The sequence below is a fragment of the Prosopis cineraria genome, unplaced genomic scaffold (genome assembly GCF_029017545.1).
Source record: "Prosopis cineraria cultivar Desert tree isolate PC_DT_omini unplaced genomic scaffold, ASM2901754v1 PC5, whole genome shotgun sequence".
NCBI lineage: Eukaryota > Viridiplantae > Streptophyta > Magnoliopsida > Fabales > Fabaceae > Prosopis > Prosopis cineraria.
The window spans coordinates 5429338-5443712 of NW_026555336.1; positions in this window are offsets into that span (position 1 = coordinate 5429338).

A 14375-nucleotide genomic window follows, 5' to 3' on the forward strand; every position below is an offset into this window, starting at 1 on the left:
ATGTATGTAGGTGATGAAGTGTGGTCAATAAGGTGTAATAGGTTCTTTTGAACTTGATTCAAGGCCTTTTGTGGTTTAATAAGATAAATGAATTGATTTGAGTGTTTGGGTGAAATTCTTTTAAAAAGTGATTTTTTACACTTGGGGGTTCAAATTTTGTTCAGATTGTTAGATCGTGTCCAAACTTGTCTCATTAGCTTATGAGATAAGCTTCATGTGGGCACTTGAATCACTTTGATCAGATGTCGGATGTGAAAACGGCATACACTAGAAGTTCGTCATTTCTACTGTGAAATGATAGCAATAAATTCGGACTAGCATATGGTATCTCACGCCACAGTGTATGATACAGTGAAAGTTTGGGCTTGTGGTTTTGTGCCATATGCCACGGCACATGCGCTATCTGCCACAATGCATTGCCCATAACTTGACCTGATTTTATATTTTGTGGTGCATGCAATGATGGTTATGAATGCATATGATGTTTTCTTTGCATATGATGTTTTGATAATTATGTAAATGAGTTTTGGGCTCAAGCTTTTCAAACAAACTATTTCATTATTGTGTAGTATATTAGAGTGGTGATTTAGTTAATCTTCTCCTGTATCTCGCGAACATAGGGAAGGGTTATATTTTGGTGCTAGAAAGCACCTAAGGTAAGTGGCCTACACTCTTTTCCTCTCTCTCTCTCTCTCTTTCTCTCTCTCTCTCTCTTCCATCATTACAAGGATTAAAATTAAGATTTTAGATGTGGTGATGAATTTTAGTTCATATAGGTTATGGTTTTGAACTCATTAATTTAAATAGAATTAATAGGAGTTGTTTAGGTTGTTTAAACCTTGCACTGATGGTTTTATAAGCTTTTGGTTAGTAAGTTTCATTAATGTATGAAAATAAGGTATTAAATGCGAGTTATAGGGATCGTTAAGGAAGTAATGGAAATATGGGAGCTTAATGAAGCTATATAATGCCAAAGAAAGTTGATACACGCAATGGGTAGGCTTAAATGTGAGAAATATGAGTATTAGTTATTTTAGACATGAAAAATGAGAGTTAAAAGTGTTTTTATAGCAATGTTAATTGAGGTTGGACTTTATTAATTGTAGATTAATCATATGAGCACCACATTTAGCTTGGCAAGCAAGTTTAGAAGCTAATTATTGAGGGCTAAACCTTTGACCTCTCAAAGGTTTGAGATAATCTGGAAAACCTTACTTTAGGTAGTTGTTTGTTGATTGTGAAAATTTACATATTGGCATGTATAATTTGATTGTAAATGAGAAAGCATGTCATGAGTGTGGATGTTTGGTTGAATTGTGGATGTGTACAAATCTTGTTTTGATTTGAAATGTGAATTTAATTCAAAATGTTTTGCAAGCTATGACATGTAATTGAAATAAGAAGCATGTGATATGGATGTGATGATAATATAATTATGTTGAGGTGTGAGTACTACATGCCAGGAATGGGAGAATGTTATGAGGTTAAAAATTGAAATGGATAATGATTGAGAAAAATAATATTGATGCCCACTTGGGCAACGTATTGTCCTAAACCTAATGTGTTGATATTAAAATAATGAAATTATGAAATGAGTGAATATTACACATTACATGATTAGTTGGCAGAGTTCGTTTAAAGAGAGGAGTAGTTAAAATTTATATAATATTTATGGTTGCCTTCTGATACTTGAGAGTAAAGTCTTGTCCCATAGTTTGTTAAGAGATTAGAACCTAGCTATCTCCACTAGTTTATCAAGGAGGTTAATTTAGGGTACAAAACAACCTAGAGATTTGAGAGTAGGGGAAACCGTGGTTCGATAGTGAGTCATATGATTTTTAGTCGGGTCACACCTTACAATTGGTGAGCTTATGTAATCCAATCACATAGAGCCCTATTAGATATTATAATCCATGATTTTAGTTAAGGGAAATAAGATGGTTTTATCATGCATTTGTGTGTCATATGGTTGTTTAAGTTTGTGGCAAGTCGTGATAATAAATTAGGCCATTGTCATATGCCTATATGTTTTATGGCAATGAGCCGTGTAATTTGAGATGAGAATTGTGAAAATGAATCAAATTGAGAAATGACAAATTATGTTACATGTAATAATGTATATATTGAGAAATCAAATCCATTTATATGTGTTTATTCAATTGATGTACAACTGTAAGGGGTATGTGTACCTTGATTATTGAGTAGCTAGACTCACCCCTCTATTTCAACATTTTTAGGCTCTAGCTCAGGTGTGGAAAGGAAAAAGCTTCCAGAGGCTTAAGAATCTAAGGTTCCTATTGTAAAGCTTCTCATTCTTAATTATTTTGTGTAATGGATAAGTATATTATTAATTAGGATGCATTTTATTTACACTTACACTATATAGTTGTTTATGATGTCTAGAATATATTTTAGGCCCTAAGATGTTATTTATGATAACTTGTAGATATTGGCTAAAATATTAGTGCAAGTATAGTAAAATTGATTTAAACATAATATGGATGATTTCTTGTGAAATGCAATGCCAAAATCTCTCCCTTCTATTTTTGGTATTAAGGGATTAAGGAGTGAAAATTTGATATGGTGGTGTATATGTGCATGTGGTGTGCTGTACAGGTAGTTTTAAGTCCAATGAGTATGGTTTAGGTATTAGAAATGGCTTTTGGCAATTACGTGAGGTTTTGGACACCTTTTTGGTTACGAAAATGAGAAAATGTCGTGAAAGTATTTGAGTATCCAACTTTCTTGGGTGACTTAATTTGGAAGAAAAACATATGCCATTAGTTAGTCTATGAAAAGAGCTTTTCATAAACACTTAGATTATCTCATTTGAATATTGGATGAAGAAATGAGACATTTCAAAAGTTGCTCAGAATTGCTGTCATGTGATAGCAAATTGTAAAAAACGTGCAACACATCGCAGCGCATTTACTCATGCCATAGCGCACTGCTCTAGTTTTCATATTATAATGTTTTTCAACTGCTTTTGACTCTATTTCACTCATTTGAGATATCACATGTTTTCTAAACATTATTTTACTTTGACTAAAAGTTTAATAAAGATTTTCATTTACTTTAATCTATGAAAACTTAGGATCCCATTTCTACAAAACTCAAACTTGGTAATCTTTATTGGGATTAGACCTTGATTACCTTGGTTTATGGTGAAATCGTGATTAATATATAGAGATATCTCAAAACACGCTTGGGTACTTCTAAGCTTGAATTATTTGTTTAATGCTAAGGCCTACTTTAAGTCAAACTTGAAGACAAATGAGTATTTTATCCATTCAAGCATGAATTTAACAAAATCTAAGCATGCATTCAAAAATCTAAGCATGGATTACTTCTTAAGCACCCTTCAAGCTAATACTTATGATCAATCAAATGTGGATAAAAATAACATCCAAGCATAAATCAGATTACAGAAGCTTATCCAAGATGTTTCTCTATATTGACCTACCAATCAAGTATTGACATAAAGATGTCTAAGTGTGAACCATCATATAGTGTTATATCTTCACTTCTAATATTCTGATTCAAAAGTAAACTAATTATAGCTCAAGCTCAAATGAGATTCACTAAGTCCTATATGCGCATATAATGATTAAACAGACGTGGAACACTTACAATTCCAGCATGGATAGAACAATGTAAATCATGAATGCTTCCAAAGATGTGTCAAATATGCGTGGATATATCTTATCTTTAAGTGGATGAGATTTTTAACCTTAAAGGACTTATGAGCTTATGATTTTTTATATAATGCATTCTTACTTCAAATATGTTCTTAATCTCAATTAATTTTCAAAAAATATATCTAGAAGAATAAAATAACCTATGTAAGTTTTATTTCTTCTCTTAATTATTCTTTCTTTCTCATGAGTATAGTATGCATGATATGACTTTAGTCTTCTTCTTCATGCTCACTTCCATTTCTTCGTGTGCAATATGCTTGAGATAATTTCATTAAAGGTTCCTCATGCACATTCTTTCTTCTTGAGGCTTTATCACTTGATTCATGATATTCAATCTGTATAATTAACAAATATATTTCTCTTTGTTCTGTTATCATCAAAATACTTGGTTCAACAAATCTAATTGGTAGCCAATGTTCTATAAAAGGTAGATAAAACCAAACTTGATTATGTTTTCCTTCCCTTCTCTTCCTTTTCCTCAATAATAACAGTGATCAGCAACAAAAATACCCACCACAATAGAAAACCCACATTTTGCGAGCTTATAAAAAGAAAATTAACAAAAAATTGAGATAAATTCCAATAAAACAAACTGTGTACACAACTCCTATCGAATAATAGTGAGCGAGCAAAACATAAGATACAACTCTAGTAGAATAAAAAAAATAATAAACACCCTCAAATAAAGCGACATTCCTTTCCTATAATTTTTCAAAAACCCTAAAGGCATGACAAAAAAAAAGAGCAAGAAAGAGGGAGTTAATGCTTATAGGAGTCATTACACTATAGTTAGAGAGCTTCCTAAATTTGAGAGAGGATGCTTTGAATCTACAATAACCAGAGTTTATGTAACACTCTAAAATGTACTAATACTAAATCAGCTGAAGGATCGCATTTTGAAATGAAGCATGTATGCATAGTGAGGATTTTTCTCACTGCGCCACGCACTATGGCACAAGCTGTATACATCGTGGACATGATACAGATTAAATAATTGATATGCATGGTCAGCTTGTGAATTCTAAAGAGGAAAGGATAGGAAATGTAAAAGGAAAGGAAGAGAGGAGTATTGGTTTTTAGCGCAAGAAGATTTGAGGTCTCGAGAGACATTTCTAACCAATAGCTTATCAAATAAGTTTCATACCACCCTTAGCTTTTATTCTACACTAATTTTTCTTAATTTAAATTATAGAGAAATTGAATCAAGAAATTTTAAGAAATTTATTTCTTACCATTTGATAATGAAAAGATTATTAGGAATTGAATTAAGGTTTTACAAGTGGCTTTGAGTTAAATGATAAAGCTTTGAAGTTGTAACTATAAGTAAGCCCTAAATTAGTGATAAAAAGGGGTAAAAATTGGTGTGAATTGGTTTAGGAATTGATAGAAGTGATAGAAAGGGGTGATTGGATTGTAAGGAACTTAGGTTGACCACGTGAAAGGAAAGGAATAGCTAATTTTGGTTTTAAGTAATAATTAATACTCATAGTCAATGAGATTAATTGACTAATAGTGCTAATAATGCATAGATTGCTATGTTGTGCATGTAACTTAAGAAAGAATGTGTGTGGGGACATTAATAGTTGAAAGAAATTCAAGGTAATCTTTTCTTGTGACAGAAGGTTGAGATAATCGAATAACTTATCTTATTTGATTATCTATTAGAACTGTGTGAGTAATATAGCTAGTGCATGAAATTATTTTCAGATTGAGCATGTTTTTGAGAAACAAATGATTGTGCATGAAAAGGGATTTTAAAGAAATAAATCTATAAAAATATACGACTATGCAACTGTATATATAAATGTGTATAGAAACAAGCAGTTTGTATATGAGCATGATCATAGAGGGTGAAAATTCACCCATAGAGAGGAGTGGTGAGAAGTCCATATGGCATATATTTTCTTCAGTGTCTATTGAGGTGTGATATTAGAGATTATCTCTTTAGTGCCTAAGTAGCTTACAATGTTAGAGATTAGAGCTCCATAGTATTTGTGTAATATAGTGTTAGAGTAATGATGCCTTGATCATTATGTGATAGGGAGAAATCATAGTTCGAAAGTGGGACATAATACCTTTAGCTAGGTGATTCTACTACTAAAGATGCGCTTAAACCAATGAGTGTGTATTGGCCTAACAGAGCCTATGATTTCGATCAAGGTGATATGGAGGCTCGAATGGTATTTGATCATGCTAGTCGTGATTGTTTTATAGGAATATGATTTCTATGAAGTGAAATTATATTATAAATTTTACTTGTTTATATATATATAAGCAGTACTTGTTTATGGTTACTTGTGATAGTTAATGGTAACAAATTATTCTATTTCTGAGATTATTATCTCATCCTGTGATTACATTTTCATAGGTACTAGTAGTGAGCTGGGAAAGGGAAAGACACCGGATCGGCATAGTAGTGCTATTGCCCTAAAATCTAGAGGTTGCGTAATGAATACGGATTTTGTTGTAAATTTGTAAACGGTTAAGTTGCCATAGAACGCATATACATGTTTCAGTTGTGACATGTGGTGATTTTGAGAATCTTAACCTAATGTATGTGAAAATATGCTACTTGTGGTGAATTTTGTGATAATAGGCTAAGATTTGTTTGTGAATGTGTGGTGAATGTGAAAGTGGTGAATTTTGTAGTGAATTTGGCCAAGAAAGTATTATTGTGTAAAGTTATGAAAAGCAACCCTTTATTATGTAAATAGGCAATTTAATAGCCAAATTTTGATATGTACGATTGTATTATTAGTCAATCAGGTGCAAATGGTCCTTTTAGATTTAGTTCTAGACATAAAACAGCCTAATAAGATAAAGTATGTGATTTAAACACTATGTTGCTTGAATTTTTAAGGAAAGCAGCTTTATGCACCAAATTATCCAAATTTATATCGAACCATTTGATCATATTCAAACTTCTCTTATTACTTAGTTAGCTTATGAGATGAACTTTGTGTGAGCGTTTGAATCACTTTGATCGAATGTCATATGTAAAAATGGCACACGTCGAAAGTTTACCATATTAAACTGTCATATGATAATAAATTCTTATCATGTGGCCCATAGCATGGCACAAAATGGTGCTCATGGCTCTGTGCCACATGCCATGGTTCATGTGGTGCATGCCATGGCATATGGCACACAGTATGTGAAGTAGTAGTTAAATAGATATTCTGTAAATATGTATATCAAAATACATACAAATGTATGACTATACAATGCATCATCAACACACTACCTTACATCTTCCTTATTTTCTCTAACTGAATTTATAAGCTGACAATTCAATAGAATCGAATCCATGTGACTGGATTGGCTAAAGCTCACCAATCATAGGAGGCAGCCCCGACTAAAAGTGCCTTCACCTACTATAGACCACAGATTCCCCCTTTCTATAAATACTCGAAGTGTCGTATGCCCAATCTATCTCAAATAGTACTGAAACTTTTAAACAAATATAAAACTATGCACCAAGGCTTTCATGGTGCTAGTATACTATATGAATTTTTAAATAATATTTTCAAATACAACACTAGGGTGAACCCTCACCCTTTCATAATGATCACGTCAAACATATGCTCAACAATTTTACACATGGCCATAGACATATAATTTACACTCAGATGATCATTTCCACTATAAACCATACAATTTTGCAAGTACATGTACATGAACATAGGATTTAGCGTAAAACCTTCAAAACCATAATTATATAAAACATAACTATTAATTCCACTTCACATAAAATTTCTAAGTTATAATTTCATATTAATACTATGTTAGTTCAAAATCATAATAATAGCTTTTGCAATTAACATAAAACCATCCAAATACATAAATAGAGAGTTTAGATAATTCAATTACCTTAACTCTTTTGCCACAAAAAGGGTTATCGTGGTAAATCTTCGCTTTACATGTGTCTACTAGCTTAACGGGCTCGATCAAAATTTAAACTATAAGATTAAACATTTAATCATCAATTTTCACTATAATTAACTTCTTTTTAGCATAATTTTGGGTACCCATTACTTCTAAAATTTCACTATATCACTATCAACTCTACCAATACACTTCATTAATCCCATTTAGCATTTAAACACTTAAAAAAGCTCAAATCTTTACTAACATTATTCCAAAACTCTCAAATTTTACTTAGAGTTCTTCCAGGCCTTAATAAAAAATTTTAAATTACTACAAAATCCATAAACTAAGGCTAAGAAACTTAATTTAACTCTCCATGACCTTAATTAAGGCAATGTGTTTGGTTACAATCTAAGAAACTTGAAATCAAGTCCCACATTACCCCAAACACTTAGAAATTTTACATAATGAGGGAGGGGATATATAGGAAGTTTATCCAAAGATGAATCTTACCCAAAATGCCTCTAAATGGCTCTCAAGATCAAGCTCTAATAGATCATAAGTCATCTTCCTTTCTTGTTCTGAAATCAGACACAACTCATATATGATTTAACCTAAAAATTGCCCATACGCCACGACGCAAGGTGTATATACCGCGCCACATGGCACAACAAATGCCATATGCTATTTGGCCACCCACTTGAGTCCAATTGACCCATACACCATTTTAGCTCCCTTCCAAAGCTATCCAAAGGTCCAAAAACATCACAAACTTTAAAACCCTTTTAAACATTTTAAAACCCTTCTATGCATAGAAATGCCTGTGTTTTGCACCCTGTTCGTGCATGGTTGAGCTCTGTGCTATGCTCATTCGAGCACAGTCAACCTTTAAAAACCTAATTCTACCCTTTTTGAGCTTAGTTTGGCCCAATTGCATATTTTGGATCCTATCTAACCCTTCTACTTTGTTTTTGGCCCAATAAAACTCATAATTAATTGCTTAAATATATCATTATCCTCAAATAACCTCAAATGTATTTTTATTTTTAAATTTTACCTTAAAGTAAATTTTGAATCCTATTATCAAATCCTCAAGTTCCTAATTCATTTCTTGATTAAAAATTAGGATGTTATAGTTCTTACCATGCTCTAGTAATTAAACATGCTAACATTGAATTAGCGGGGAAGATAGATAGCGGTGCCAAGAGGGAGAACTTTTCTTTAGATATCATGAGACATGATGTGAGTGTGGGCGATCAAGATCACAAATATAAATGGATGATGGAGATTTCACCACTAATCTAAATGACATTGTTTTGAATAAATAGAAGGGGAAAGAAGAATAACAAAATGGAGATACCCTATGCCCACCTTGTTCCTGGCATTTTTCATGCATTCATATAGGAAAGCTTTTTTTTATTTTTGTATTTTTTTTCAAATCGAGATTGATGTATGGGCATATATGGAAAGATAAAATTCCTAATGAATATATACAAAAAATAAAAATAAACATGATATCTATTAGGGAATGATAATAAAAAATTGTTTAAGATTGGTTAATGACATGAGAAGTATTAGTGAGAAGAGTGAAACAAATAGTCTTGTTCCTTATGAAGAGAAATAGAGAAAGACCAATAAGGATACTCAAAAAAATTGTTGAACAAAACCTTTTGATTAATAATACAGTTAAAGGCTTGGTCAATGGTAAAGCTTTACTGAGGGTGGGCATATGCCCCCTCACCATGAAAATTTACATATTAATAAACCAATTTTTATATTTAATTTGCACCCCTTACATTTTGATATTTTAAATTTTAAGGGTTAAAGTATATTTTTCTCCTATACTTTGCTTTAAAGAGCATTAGACACAGTGGGGCATTTTTTCCCTCGAATCATTTTCTAGAGGATCAAAAATCTCCCTCCATTAATGATTCACTAACTCTTCCATTTTCTATTGATGTAGCATATTCTTTGGTGCTAATTTATCTTTAAACTCTTTTTCTAGGAGTATTGGATACCTTGAAGTGTATTTTTTTTTGAAGAGTGCTAGACACCCTGTACTAATAAGTGGGGTATTTTTCCCAAATTATTTTCTAGAGGAGCAAAAATCTTCCTCTGTAATCCAGTACTCCTCAAAGGAGAGATAAGGAAAAATGCTCTTTAACCCTAAATTTTAATCCTATTTGAGTCTTAAATAACAATAAACTAATTGATCAATCATTCTACAACATAAAATCATCATAGATAAAATTTATAAGATATGTAATTATTGATTAATTTTTTCATTATTAAATTATTTTTCAATTATTAATATATATTTAAATAAAACTTTCCCCTTTGGCCTAGGGTCTTAGGTCTACTAGTGGGCTTAGTTGTTAATCAAGCACAATAGCAAGTATTGTGTAATCTATTTAGCCAACACCACATAATAAGATAAGGCTTGTTATATTCTATGTCAAACCTAACTATCCATGTGAATGCAAAAGGGAGAGCAAGAAGGAAATATCAAGAGAGAAACTCAATCCATTATGTTTTATAGGATAGTCTAAAATAGCACGAGACAACATTTACAATTATATAATTAGAAATAAAAATCATAATTATTTTAAAAAAATAAATAAGGATAAGGGAACTCATCCTTGTTAATGTTTGATTGAATTTAAGGATAATTTGAATTGATTGTGAGATAAATACAATGTTCTCACTAATTTTTGGGATTCGCTAAATCTTTTCAATTATACCTAGAAGTACACATGAGGATTGTATTCATAAACATATCATACTTATTAAAGGATTACAAGTTGATAACATTAACTAAGAATATAAGATCATTGTTAACAAATTCATCTAAAATGTGTAATGAGCTAAACAGGTTTGCACATTAGAATATTTTCATAAGAGATGAGATAATTAGAGTGGATGATAGGGGGAGGTAGTTTAAAGTCTCCCTTACAATTTTGTAATTAATTCAAATTTCAAGATAATCAAGGGATTATCCCAACAAATTACCAAAGGTATAAGTTTTACAAAACAAAAATTTCAAGTTGTGCCAATTTAAAACATTACACTAAACCTTTGTCATTCAAAATTAAGGTTAGTAGACACATGTGAAAGCATGGGATCTAAAAAAAAATCAACACATTTTCATATAAGTTGGAAACAATCAAACAGTGTGAAGAAGAGGTGTGCTTCACAGCTTGTATGCCTTTGTGCCATAGGCCACAACATATTACACGATTTTGATAGCATTATTACTATCATATAACAACAACTGGGGCAAACTTTTGACATACTCCGTTTCTCCATCCGATGTCCAATTAAGGTAATCTAGCTATTTACACAGAGCTTTCTCATAACTCTAGGTATGAGCTTTGGTTTCACAATCAAATTATTTCTCAATCAAAATTTGAACACTCATTTCACAATTCACTATTCACAATTTACACATATCTTGGGAGAGTTGTGGTAGAACATAGGCTTAGAAAGAAGAACCTGTACTTAAAGTTTTGTATTTTTCATTGATAAACTGTTCTATTATGTCTTGTACTTTATCTTTTATCAATAAACTATTCCAAGTTATTCTTTCATGTCTTCAAGATGTTGATTTCTAGATTAATTTTTTTACACTTTCAATTTTTATACTCTCATATTTGATTAAGGGGGAACCTTACATTGAACAGAACTAAGAACCTTAATCTTAAGGTTTTGTCATCATAAAAAAGGGAGAGATTGTTGCATCATGTGTTTTGATAATTTTAAAACTAAGAGAAGAGGTGTTCGTTATGTGTGCAAATAAATAAAGAATCATAGGTCAAGATAAAATCTCAAGAAAATGAAGATTTAAGAGAAGATGAAGATTTATAGGATAAGTTATTTAATTCTCTTGATTCAATATGAAAACTTTGAGAGTTTAATCACATATCATTATTAATAAAATGAATGCATCCTCTTTAGCTCATAAGTCTCAATTATGCATGATAAGACTCATCTTTGTACATTCAAACTTACAAGTTATGTCATTTTACCTTGTAATGGTTTATAGAAGTTGAGTGTTTTCATTGATTATAGAATCATGGGTGATTTAGTATGGTCACTAGCAAGATTTATCATGTTAGGCACACCAACTTATGTTTCACGCATAAATTAGACAGTGATCCATGCCAGATTTATTACTTGTATTTGTGTGATGCCTTGACATTACTCCTGTGTTCTAAATCATGCAAGCAACCCTATAATCTACACACCAAAATTGTCAAGTTGTGTTTCATTGCATTTTGTCAAGAACTATTTCACGTGTGAGAGTAGAAGGTAACCACATGTGATTTGTCATTAGTCCTTTTAAACACATCTTGCCAAATTGAGTCTTAAATCATCTCAAGCCTAGTTTAGCTTATACACTTACGTGATTTGTGATTCATTGTACCATATCTCTCGATCATGCAAAACTTACTTGAGTGCATATTATTTCCACACGTGATATGTATTTCATAATGGTTTAAGTTTTGCAACTTGTCATTTCACACATGAGTATTGTTGTGTTTCACACTTGATTTGTCTTCTCGAATGGTCTGAGTTTGAAATAAGCCATTCCACCTATGATTGTCTATTATTTCCACATGAATTTTGTTATATAGAATTGCTTGAGCATTCTTCCAGCTAAATCACATGTGAGAGCATGTTGGTTTTATGCAAGTTCTATTACACAAATTTAGCCTTATCATTCTATTAGCCAAATCACGCGTGAGGACAAGTTGGCCACATGTGAGTTTTATTACACAGAACTAGTTTTGGCTATTTACCAACCAAATCACGTGTGAGAGCATGAGGGTCACACATAAGTTTTATCACATAGAATAGGTTGCATATTCATTTACTCCAAGACATGAGATACCTTAAGATTTACACTTGAATTGTCACATATGCATATCTAAAACTTTGATATAAGCCATTTCATGCGTGATATATAAGGTTGCACGTAAGAAATGACATTAATGGCTAGTAACTCTGTTTTAATGGACCGTCAATTGCCAAAACTATATATGTGATACAATTCAAGTCTAAAAAAAAAATTTTTGATCCCTGAGCGAACTTTTCCTTATCTAAGCATTCAAAAAGCTTTCAAATTGTGCTAAACATTTAACAATCATTTATCATTCTTGAAAAGGATTGTGAAAAAGCTCTCACAAGCTTATAAGCTTTCATTTATAATCTATCTACGCTTTAGGAAAGTTTTTTTTTTATGAAAAATTAACTTACTCTTTTGAAATCTTTAAAAAAAAATTTTAGGTGTTTGCAACAACTTGCTGGATTGTAGCAAGGATTGTTGTTAATTCAAGACAAATTAAATTTTGTAAGTTATACTGTGGTGGCAAGCATCCATTGAAACTTGTGATTTTAGTGAAAATCTCAAGTGTAATATTAAGGACTGTATGTAGGCCAAGTTTGGGCTGAACCAAGATAAATCTTACATGTTTCATCTCTTTCCTTGTCATTCAAGTTTTTCACTCTTTAAGTTTTTGAAAATTATTAACTGTTATCCAATTCACCCCCTCTTGGGGGCTAGCCTATTGAATAATTTATGGCTCCTAACAGAAAAAAACACATGGAGTCATAAATGTTAGCTTTAAATAGCTCAATTAGCTCCCATTAACTCTATATGAGTCAATGGGTTTGAACTCATAGTCTCTATCGACTAAAAATAATCTTTTCTAACTAAACCCTAACTCCTAACATTATAAAAATGCAAGAGGAAGAGAGGGAAAGAGCTTAAAAATCTTACCTCTAATATTTAGAAGCTCTATAATACTCCAAATGCTTGAATCCTCTAAGCTCTACTAGAGCTCCTCGTGCTTCTCTTCATTTTCTCCCTTTTTTGTCTATTTTTTGAGTTGTAGAACACTCTTATTTTTGCAGAAAAATGATTATACATTGTGGCACATGGCATAAAAAGGTTTATCCCAAGTTGGTTGGCATACATGCGTCGTGGTAGATGAACCACAAGCCATAATGTATGGCACAAAATCACATCCTTTAGATTTTCTTGCTTTTTTGCATCCGAGCAACCTGATGTCACTTTGGATATGTAGTTAGGATTGAAATCACAATCAATCATACTAATTGGACCCTCTAGTTTCACACCACATCAATAAACTTAATTACCTTAATTAAGCTCATTTAATTAAGTTTAAATTTTTAAGATGTTATAGGTAGAGATCACCATTATGGACAACATCTTAGTAAGATGTTCATGCAAACCAATAAATTGTATCGTTGAATTTACAAATTCAAATTTTATTGATCATCTCAATGACCAATCTTATTTCAAAGATGAGGCCATATCAGTACCCACATTGTCAATAATGAATAAGGTCAATAAATATATGCTATTCATTATTCTTTGAAATGATGTGTTGTATTTAAGCTCAAATTGTGTGTGTAAGAAAGATGGGAGCACTAACCAATAGACAACATATATTCTACTTAGTTTCTAAACTGAATATCAATGTTTGGTTTAACAAGTCATGCATTGAAGCTTAAGATTGGAGCTCCTATTATACCTTAATTTGAGAAATATTAACAAGTCCTTGGGTCTTTGTAATGGCACATATATAATTGTTTCTTAAAATGAAAAGCATGTTTTTGAAGTGCAAAAAAAAATTTCAAGATCAAATGTTGGAATAAAGGTCTACATTCCAATAATTGACATGTCACTTTTAGCCTCTTAACTACCATTTACCCTTTACAAAGACAATTTCTTATTTTATTGTCCTTTGCCATGACTACAAACAAAAGTCAATATCAAGGCTTGCT